Source organism: Haliaeetus leucocephalus, unplaced genomic scaffold, assembly GCF_000737465.1.
Source record: "Haliaeetus leucocephalus isolate CR32 unplaced genomic scaffold, Haliaeetus_leucocephalus-4.0 Scaffold646, whole genome shotgun sequence".
NCBI classification, from domain to species: domain Eukaryota; kingdom Metazoa; phylum Chordata; class Aves; order Accipitriformes; family Accipitridae; genus Haliaeetus; species Haliaeetus leucocephalus.
In genome coordinates, this window is record NW_010973082.1 from 3,621,553 (window position 1) to 3,633,160 (window position 11,608).

An 11,608-nucleotide genomic window follows, 5' to 3' on the forward strand; every position below is an offset into this window, starting at 1 on the left:
GGGCACCTTCTCCTCTTCCTCCGCACCCCAACTTTTTTTGTTGGTTTTTTTTTGTTGTTGGTTCCCTTCGTCTTCTCGGTGAAAACTCGAAAGAAACTGTCACACTCTTTGTTTTGATCTCTTTGTTTATTGTTTTTTGTTGCTTTGGGTTTTTGGTTGTTTTTTTTTTAAACCAACTTCCTCAGTTAAGATTGTACACAGTTCGTCTGGTAAAGCGCCTTTACGCTGCCCTCTTTCAGAAGACCACTTGACCTCTAATATTATTTTAAAATATCATAAAAACTGTTCACCTGCGTGCTGGGAAGGAAAATAAGTTGGTTTTGAATACTTAAAAGTATGTTCTTTTCCGTATAAGAACCCAGGTAAACAGGTTTAGAGGAAAAGCCTTGGAAGTTCTGCTAGAGCTTTCTTAAAAAAAAAATACAGGAGTCTTTAAAGAAAAGAGCTAGTTCAAAGTACTCTAAGTCCCCCAGCAGATAAATGATATTTTGTGTTCTAAAGTGTCAGTGCATGAAGGTAAGCAATTAGAAAATAACAGATAACACTGTGAATATTCTTCTCTGCATATAGTGTATTGAACCAGCTTGCAAAACAAACGTTTTTAAAAATACTAAAAGAGTTGATATATTTACTTTAGGTGCATGAGAAATATTTCCAGTTTAATGCCTATTAAAGAGGTGTTTTCATACTTATTTTTCAAAGTATGCTATTTTTACAGGGAAAGTAAAATGTATCTGGTTATGTTTTACTTTGGAAATACTTGGACTAAATTTGTAATCTAGTTTTCATGGACATTTGTGAGTGTCTATATATTACACTTAGAAATAAAACTCTTAAAATAAGCATAGCTGGGACTGATGCATGAAACAGTGCTGCCTTGTTTTTACAGAGTGTTTTGTAGCTTTCTCTTCAGGTTATTGCTTTATGATGCAGCACTTTAATACTTTTTTTCCTGAGCAGTGAGTGCTCAGACTTGCTTATCTTTGAAACATTAAAAATGGTCTGTAGCCTTATGTAAAAGCATGGAAAGTACTGTTTAGGGAGTTGTATCTTTCACCTTTGGATTTTGTGTTCCAATTTGTTCATATTTATTTTATTTTTATTAAGGCTTAAGCATATAATGAAACTGTGTCTGTGACAATATAAGTATGTTATGGGGAGTGTGATTGTGAGCAAGAAATAGGCAGTAGCTTTACATACGGAGTTTTAGTTGAGCGGTCAGTCCCCAAAAGAAGCACGTACAATCTTAAGGAACATTTCTGAGGGTTTTTTTGTCATCATATATTTTAGGAAGGGAATATGCAGAGCATGGGACGCTGGCAAAATTGTCTTTCTAGGGACTCTTCCAAGGTTAGCAGCTCTTGCAGTTGCTGAGTACCAGTTCTGTTGCTTGGAAGTTTATATGAAACATTGGCCTATTTCTCGAGTTAAAAAGGCTTGCAGTGTTTTATGCTTTAGCTAATTGTGAGTTGTTTCACATAAGGTCATTTGTTGTAAGGAAGCTTTACATGTTTAAGAAAAATACTGAATTTTATCAATTCAGCTGACATGTTGTCAGTTCTTGCCTAGGAATAGTTTTAAGTGTTCTGCGTGGTTTTGATTACCCTTTTTGATTGGAAAAGCAGTTTGAGGGCTCTTGAATTCTAAAACTGTTTGGAATTAAAAGAATCTCTATATCCAGTGTTTTTAAAAGTTTATTCTTCAACTGACAAATGCTATTTAATCTTAATTTTCTTTGGCTGTATGAAACTAGCAGTCTTCTGTTTTGGCTTGAATATTTATAGGATTAATTCTGCAATCATGGTATAATAGTTATCTTTTCTGTTCATTATCTCTAAATTAGATGGTATAGATTAAAAAATGAATTTCAAGAACTGGATTCAATTAGCAGTTTTTCAGGACATAAACATTAAAGGTTTAGATGGAAAACATTGTTTTGACTGACTGGATAAATGACAGGGTAATGTTTGATGTGAGTCCAAGAACTGATCTGGAGCTAGTGCCCAACTTCTCAGTCCATCTTGAGGAGCCAAATAAAATATTTAACCTAGGTCTCATTTTGCAAAAAAGGTTGATTCTTTGTTGGGACCTTAAGAAAGTTCTGAGAAATGTTTGGCATACCTTTACACTAAGTGTTTAACAGTTTATTTAGGTCTGGGTTCCATAACAGAGAAAAACCACAGCGGTGGCATACTTCTAGTAAGTTTTTATTTAGTTTGCAGTGCATCTGTGTTATACATTTCTTATAAAAGGTTATTCTTTTGCTCCTAGGTTTAGTTGTCTCGTAAATATCACTTGAATCTTTAGTGATACGTATGTCAGTGCATTTTGCACAACCTTGAGCTAGTAAATTGGTGGATAATTGTTAAAACCCAAATATTATGCCTTCTGATGATATTTCACTTCTAGTATGAGGCGCAAGTGCTTGTTTCTGATTAAAATATAGGCAATGTAATTTAAGTTAGCTAAAGTCTAGAATTGCACTAGTCTTTTCCAACATTTATCTTAGCAGCTTGTAATAACATTATCCCAGGAATTCCTAATATAAGGAAAGTCCCTTCAACTGACATTTGTACCACCATTTTATCTAGTCCTATCCCGAGTACATCTGAGTTGTACAAAAGCTGCAAGTGCAGTCATCCCCCTTCCGTTCTTACTGTGATATTTCTCAGTGTTGTGTTGAATTTGTGGATTTGTAAAGATACTATACTCTCAGGCAGAATGCACTCTTCTTTCTTCCACCCCCCATGTTGAATTGCATTAATCTTACATTCTTCAGAAAACTGAGAAATGACCATTGCTTTCAGTTGCTCGGTAAATATTTTATGTGCTAATCTGTGAATTATGTGACATTAAAATAGTTACATTTGACTGCTTTCACTTACGATATCAATGACAGTTATCTGAATGAAGTCCATAGGGCTGTTTTTATCAAGTAGAAAGACGTATTTTAAAATCAGTTTGAAGTCTGAAGAACTACATGGGCACTAGAATATATTGAGTTGTATAAAGGTGAGCACATGAATTTATTTAGTTCATGTGTTAGAGCTAGCGTTTGTGTCGGAATAGTTAACAAGTAAAGATACTTTGATAGCCACAAAGCACAGTTACACTGTATTGTAAAAAGTGGTAATAAATATCCCGTGGATAAAACTGGAATGAGCTGGAAGAGTGGTGTTGGTAAAGAATCAGAGGTAGGCCTGAAGAGTTGTTAGATCTGGTTTTCTTCCTCCTTACTGCTGTAAGGTTTTAGGTTTCCTGGCAGAAGTTGCTAATTAGGGAAATAAAAGCACTGGATCTTGTGTTGTAGAAAATAGACAGCATCTCATCTTCTGTCCTACTGTCTCTCTTGTTGATTTTACTGTCTATTCATTCCTTACGGTACAAAGGTGGTACTGTACTATAAGGTTATAGTGTTGAATGAAGAAGGTGCTAGGGTTTTTTTTATCAGTTCCTAGAAACTCTTGTGATGTTAATAATATTTCCCCAGAAAGATATGTATTATTTAGAAAAAACCAGAATATTCTTGAGTTTTGCAAAACAGTGTGGAATCTCCAAACCTGTTTTTTGCAGTGGATAAATCTAACAGTTAATATAATCGAAAACAGTGGTTAACCAAAATTTTGAATTCTCATTAGTGTTGTTGGAAGTGGGACTGAAGTTTATGGATAGAAGAGCTGCATTATAGGAACAGCATTACTGATTGATAAAGTAGCTACCTATATTTTTAAGTAGCAAGGATATGGTTTCATAGTTGACTTAAATCGTAGTGCAATTTTAGGTCAGTTTAAAATCTGAGTGCTCTTTCTTTTTACTCTTTGTAGTCCCTGGCTTCACTTTTCTGGGCCTTCCCTTGTGTTGACTCCAGCAACTGTGTAGCTATTTGATGAGCTCAAAGCTAATCCTGCCAAGAAAAAAATGGGGTTTTTGCATTGAAGGAGAGGGATGCACATGAGAAGCTGAAAAGAGGGCAGGACTGCCTCCTTTACCAGCAACCTATAGTTAGATAGGCTTTGGTCAACAATAAAACAATGGGGTTCCTTCATGTAAGGTGTATTTGACTTAATGACACATGACTTACAAAAAAACTAGTACTTAAGAAATTAGAATCAATAAATTACATAGTAGGTGGATTAAACTGGTGCCATCTTAACAAAGTCAATAGGCATGTGTCTAATCAGATTGTATAGGGATTGATGGATGCTTGGCCCTCAATATTTTCATCAAAGTATGAAGTGTGTGTGTATATATGCTCTTTATATATACAGTACATAGTTATAGATATTTATGTACATATAAATCAGTTGTGGATCACAGGGACACCAAAGAATTGCAATAAACAACCCAGCAGCTGTATGGAGCCGTCTCAACTGCTTGTTTCAACAGGATCAGCTTATATGACAAAGTTTTATTTGTCTGGGTATAAAATTAGGTATCAGTGTTCAAGGATATGTAAAGGGGTATCGTGGCAAGGAAAAAGATCAAAAAGAGTTTGGGGGAGGAAATCATAGTAGGAAAAGAGTTCTACAGGAGCGAAAAGGCCCAATATTCATCTTTGGTTGTAGAATCAGGAAAGCATCGAGTAGAAGTGAGTACAGGATTTACGTGTGTAGGTAACATGGGACATAGGCAGGAGACGTATGGAAAATTTGCAGTCAGTCCTAATGTTAATGTTTAAAAAAATAAAGCTTTTGGGGAAAAAATAAAAGCAAAACCCTGGGGGTAGAAAAATAGCGAGTAATTTTTAGAATGTACTTTTCGGTTACGTTTAAAGAGTTTAAGCTGTCCCATAATGTCTGTCTGCAAGGCTGAACTTAGCTAAGTAACTCAGCTAGTGGTGATAAATTATTTTCTATTTTCTATTTTCTTTTTTGTTTGTTAATCACACTGAAAATCTAATCAGGCCCCAGATGAAGACATTTTGTCTTCTTTATGTTCCTAAGGTGAATGGGTTGATCCCTAAAAGAAGACAGCTTTTAATGTTTTGTTCTGTTTTATCTCATGGCCTTTGAAGTGTGTCCTTGCTTTGCCATCTTACTTAAAATGGCATCTCACTATTGGGCCAGACCTTGCGAGTGTTTAAAAACGTGGATGATTTCTTTGGGTGTCTTCTCATTGCAATAATGAGATGACCTAACTTCTGACTTGGCTTAATGGCATGAGTACATTACTACGCAGGCTATTACGTGCATGCTTTAATATGTAAAATGTAAATACTCATGACACGTGCAATGTCTGAGATCATTCTAGTGACTTCTGAGGGGCTGGTAGGGATTAATCTCAATAACGTTAGACAGTGCATATAAAAGTAGCTACTGTGCATGTCTGCTATTAGCAAAGCACATTTCCTATTTGGGAAAGAGGATCAAAATCTTGAGGGACATTTGACAGTAGCATATTCAAGGAAGCAAACTGTTGACTTTTTCTTGCTACTTAAACTTTAAATACTTTCAATGAAAGCATAGATAAGAATGCTTGTAACTTTAAAGAAATCTTCATCTGTAGATAACAAAGCTCAGGACAAAATTGGCTAAGCATTATCATCTGAGTTTAAGTGGGGAGACTGATACGGAATGGAGAGTAGACATGCTCAAGATCATAAAAAGGATAAACCATGTAAAGCTGGGATTTAGAGCCACTACCTTTTGACTTTTTGCCCATGAACATTGTTTCTCTTGAGTTTAAGTCCACAGTAAACATGGTTCTGTTTTGGGCCTTCTGCGACTATGCATTTGGGATGATTTGGGTTCAGTTCTCTCTTACATGCTGTATTTGTGATGCAGCACCATCAGCTGTATTTTAGCATCCTGCAGATTCTTGGCAATTACTTTTTTCCTACTTCAAAATACTTTTTTTGCTTTTGCTCAGGCAAATTAGACTAGGAGGACTGGTATCCCCAAAAGTGAGTAAAAAGTATTGCTTAGATGAAGTGTTATTCACATTTTCAAAATTCTGAAAGTGAAAGAACAAGTAGCGGTATGTGAGTTTATGTGGCTGTATCCTGTTGTTAATTTTCTGGAATGACTCTTGGCCAGTACATATTTAACACAATTTAACCAGGGTTGTTTTCGTGCAGAAAGGGAGAGTCACTCCAAGCAGTGTAAACTGGTTCAATGCATCCTTTCTATAATGAATTAATTTAAGTTGTTTCAAATATGCAGAGCATGTACAGACTATGTAATTTACAGGTCACAGTAAAAATATGTACCCAGATTCTACTATTCATGCTTAAATTAGCATGTGTGATGCCATCTTGCCACAAACATTAGAGTGACAATGCCATAGTAAGGCTTTCCAACCCACAGCACTGTTTTTTGGGATGCACACATCGCTCTGCTCCATCCCATGCTGTCAGATGGGGTGGGCTGAGGAATATATCCAATTTAAAAGCAACCTCTTCCTCTGGTCCCCCTTTTTAACTGGGTGTAGAGGAGGACTGTTGTGGGTTGTCGTGTGTGTGTGTGTGTGAGGGTGGTGGCTTAAGTCAGCCAGGTGTTTGCAGAACAGCACGCTGTTGGTGGGATTGGGGGTGTATCTTGGCTGATCCCATGAAATAGTTTTAAACAAGTGACATACACTAATTTTCATTCTGCCGTGACCCAGATTTTAATATTAGTGATGGAGTTAAATGGAGTCATAACTAATATATCTGTAATGATACTTCTTTTTAACATACCTATTTGATTCAGAGTTTATATATAGATGCATACATAAATTCAATGATAGATGCAGTTGTGCTTAATCAAAGGTGGGAATCTGTATCAGTAATACTAGAGGCATTTTCTGAAAACTTGAGCCAATTTGGTGATTTCTTTGTAATACAAATAAAGACTAGGCTGTGTGCTTCTAAAACTGCATATGGTAAAGCATCTGCTTTGTGCATATCATAGGACATGAAGAATGTGGACAGAGTATACTCAAAGTTTGCTGTTTTATTTTAGTGAAAGGTAGTCTACTACCTTTTGCAATTATTTTTCATGGAAAACATGTAAACGTATTAAAATGGATCCTCTTATTCTTGGTGGAAGAAGGAAGATCTTATCTCCATTAGAGTATTTATAAAGATGGCTGGTTAAAAAAAATAAATGTGCAAAGGAACTAAACATGTCCAGAAAAAATGGCATAGAATTACATTCATGCTTAACTGTCTGGGATTAGAGATTCATAGCATTAATTGTGCCAAGCATTTAGGTGTCCTTATGACAAATAATTCTTCAACTGAACTTTTAACAGAAAATTTTCACCTTATGTTGTTCTGAAATGATTAATTTATGATGTGTATAAATATTTATTTTCAGAGAAAAAGCTCTCACCCACTATTTTCCCTGATGGATTTATTAAAATAACGGTTTATAGCTCTGTATAGAAGACTAAGTGCAGGACTAAATGAGTAGTAGCATTGTGCCTAGGTGTAGTTAATATTAAGATATCCTCCTCTCTGTTTAGCAGCAAAATAAGTACTTCTTATTTGTCTTAATTTATAAAAGGTGATACCAGATGTGATAGAAGAAACTTTATAAAGCTGGAGCTGGTGTAGGCAGGTGTTGTCATTTGGAGGCAGAAGGGGTCATTTGTAAAGGTGAAACAGAACAGAGTGGGGCAAAAGTGATCAAGAGCCAGCCAAAGGAGCTGAGCTGACGCAGGAACATGAAGACACTGTAAGTATACCAGGTTTTGTGTCACCTCATAGTGGAAGCAGAGAACAAATGCGGGTTCCTGTACTTGGGCTAAAACATACAGAAGTCTCTCCTGGGTTTCATGCTGCTGATTGCAATATTGCTCTTAGCCAAGTAATAATGATTGCATTTTCAATGTGAAGATCTGAAGATACCAAGTGTTTCTCTTCCTCATGCTAATATTAATACATGTATTTTAAGAGACACAAAATACATGTGTTGCTAAGTACTCCGTTTAAATGGACATGAAGGACCTGGTCCTCCTGTATGCTGGAGAGCATTTGCTCAGCATTACTCATTATGAAATTAAAAATGATTGGCTTCTTCAAGCTTGGGTTCACAGTGTATGACACATTAATTGACCAAACTTTAAAGAAGGGTATAATGCATGTCAAAGTGGAAATTTTCTGGGTCTTTTATTTAGAGGATTCTAGTAGAAAGTTCAAAAAATGTTCTATACTGCTATTGCAGAAGCTTCTTTGTAATTGAAGCCTGTGAACAGCTGTGAAAATTTTAAGTGCCATCTTTTATAATTTCAAATGGGTCATATACGTGGTGTTTCTAAATGTCTAACTAGCAATTCTGGATGTTTGGTAAAGCACAAGGTGTTGGTGAACAGAATCTTCAAATGTATATATCACACATTATAATAATAAGCTGATCAAGTATGGATGTGTGGAATGGGGAAAAATTCCTGTTGAAGTCTGTTCAAGCTAATTAATGCTGCTGCACAGGGGAAATGCCCCTGTGTTCTTACAGAAGCAAATGCTATCTGTAAATTCAAGATGCCGTGCAATAATTCCAGTTTGTCTTAAATAGCTGGATGTGTGCTTTTTGTCAAAAAGTTAAAGGGTTTGTATCTTTGTTATTGTACTAATGCAGGAGTGGCCAAGATTTATCCTGAAGTTGTGATGTCATGTAATGTTGTATCCCTTTTGTGAACATCTTTCATGTTTGGGATTTCTACTTAAGAACTGGGTCAAAGGGTGATTTAAAATGTTGTTGGTTTCTGCTTTTTTCTGCAACAGGAAAAGAGAAGGCCTTTAAGGAAAAAGTGACTTACAGTAATTTTCAGTAGTACGTGTGTCGTGCCTGGCTTGTCATAAAATAAAGTATTTGTGTAGTGTTCTCTCCCTTCCTTAAGCAGTTCCCACAGTTCATGATGTTCTCTCAATAGGTGTCTTACACAAAGGTGGTAAAAGCAGATTAAAATTTCTGTAGGCCCATCTACAAGGATAGACAATAAAGTTTTTTGTTCCCCTTCCTAATGGCAAGTGGCTATTCTGCCTGAGGAGGTACTATATATTTATATTTATCTATGTCTCACTTGCTTCTGTGGCCAAGAGATCATGAAGAAATTTCTGTTCATTTGTGAAATCTGAATGTGGCATTGTGAATATGTGCCTTGGATTTCCTCATTACAATATTTATCATTTTTCTTGAAAGTTTCTTTCCTCTGGTGAATTGTTCATCCTGTAGAATAAGTCAGCTATTTCCTGTGTATCAGCATAATGTAACTTAATCTGCACTGGGTAGTACTTTGGACCCATTCAGAAACTTTTTATTTTTTATAAGTTTATTGAAATTTAGAAACTTCACTCTCCACATTTAAACAGTTCTTCCTAGTGTGGTCCAAGACTAGAGATGCACTTGTTCTGCACCCGCACTGTGTCACCGTGATGGAGTAGCAGTAAATGAAAAGAAAAATTGTCTCTGGTCAACCCGACCCTTCTGAATGTTGACATTCGCACTTCAGCAGCATGATGAGTAGGAGCACTGTTTCCTGCAGTTGCTTCTACCTCATGTAATTTGAACACAATTTTGATTTGCTTTGTCTAAACATCTTTGCTTTTTATTCGCTGTCAGTGGAATTTATAACTGTAGTTGAACTTGCAGTACCAGGTTGGAGCTCGTAATGCCAACTATAGTTAGCACTTCCCATTATAAGACTGTTTTTTCAGTTGCTGTTAAGCAGCCTGCTAACACTGAAATTTTTTATGCTGAGTAGCTAAATTGGGCTGAACTTATTTGGGGAAGATTCTGTTAAAATTAAACCAAATTCAAGAATGAGATTAAAAGTATGTTGCACATCTTCTAAAAATCCTTTGTTCTTGTGAATCCTTTATTCTTGGGCAGGAACGCTATCAAACAGGGACGTGGTAATAGGCAGATGTCTCTGTATTGGCCAAGTAAGAATTAGTGCACGGTTTAACAAATGGCTGGGGACAGGAGTTGATCTCATCCTGTTAATGCTAAACTCGGCGGTGCGCTCCCAGTGTGAAGAAAGGCATTAACTAAAATGCAGAGGGTTCAAAAGTTGGATGAGGGTGGAGGAGAAGGGAGTGACCTGGAACAAGGAACTGTCCGGGACAAATGGGCGGGTGGTGGGGACCGATTTTTGGCAGGACAAGGCGCTGGGGATCTTTTGGTGCCCAGACTCTAGTGTTGCAGCAATGAACATGACACAGGGTCACAGGGGCAGCCTGGATTCTCCTGTTTCCAAACTTTTTAACTCTTGGCTTTGTAACCAGGGAATGCTGTTGCTGCACGTGCTATGTTATTGTTAGGGATTCAAGTGTGTTGCTTGGAAGAAGTTGTCATCTACAGCAGAGGTGCTTTATAAGAACTTAACATGTGTGACAAGTGCAAAGAATGTAAGCGGTTATAGCTGGATAGAGGACAGAAGTTTAAAAACAAACAGGAAAAAACACCCACCCCAAAATTTCTCCCATCTGTTCCTTTGCTCCACATGTTCATCACCTTGATCCTATATAGAAGAAATAGGGAATTAAGAGCTGGCTTCTAAGTGGCCATGATTCAGAACATAATTCTAAGAAAAGCTTGCAGATAAGATCAGGATTACTCCTTACATGTAAAACAAAAGGAATTCTTCAGCTCTTAGCAAACTTGACAATTATTATTATTTTTTTTTAATTCTTGATAATAAGAAATGTGATGTCTTCGTCACTTCATTAATGCTAGTATTTTCTTGCTTTAAAAGCGAGAACTTTCCGTTAAGTAATATGTGATAATAATTGAATTATGTAGGTTCTGATGTTTCCTTGGCTAATTTAAATGCCATCTATTCACAAAGGTTTTGGAGTTAAAATTAATATTTTTTTCAGATAAGTGTTATTTGCTATTGATGAGTTAGTTGCATGGAAGATTTGACCTTTTTTAGTCAGAGTCAATACAAATATGTTGAATATCAAATGGACGGAGAAGGCTATGGCAGTCATCATTTGTGTACTCTGATGGATCTTGGATTGTATGTAAAGATTTCTCAGTAGAAGAGGGGAGTCTAATTTTACGCAGTTTGTCACCACTGGACAGGAACAGTTTAGTGTGTTAGTGGATTGATATAATATACTGTGCTTTGTTTATACTGAGTTGCCTGTGTTGTGAAAAACTTTGATCTTCATTCTGTATATTAAACACACACACACGAGTCTGCAAAAGAGTTTAAACAGTGAAGAAACAAATCAGAAACTACATTTAGTGGGCAGGTGTATCTCCAGCAAGAGAAAGGCATGATGTTCTATTTGAAGTTTCTTTTAGAGGCCTATTCAGAAAATGGCTATCGATAGACAAAGTGACGAGAAGTTGTAAGAGTGCTGAGAGATGCATGATTTTTTTAGTCAACTAAAAATAAATGACCTGATACAATGTGAAACTGCAAGGTTTCATTGTAAGTAAACTTACACTTAATATTGTGTAACCATGAAGAAAAGTGAGCTTTTTAAACTGTTTTCATATTTGTACAGTGTTACTTGTTGATGTTTAACAGTGCTTCTCTTTTTCCCCCCCAATGTTTGATACAACACCAAAACAAAGTCTGCTCCTATGAAGATGTATTTTCCCAAAAGGTGCTCATTTTCACACCTTCTTGAGCTTTGGGCAATTATAAAGCTATTAAATACTTTTTTTTTTTT

General features: G+C 36.3%; 1 protein-coding gene across 1 annotated transcript in view; it reads left to right on the top strand.

Annotated features, from left to right (window-relative positions):
- The window catches only part of SMURF2 (SMAD specific E3 ubiquitin protein ligase 2), a 58,711-nt gene that overhangs the window by 395 nt on the left and 46,708 nt on the right, over positions 1–11,608 (top strand). The window lies entirely within an intron of this gene.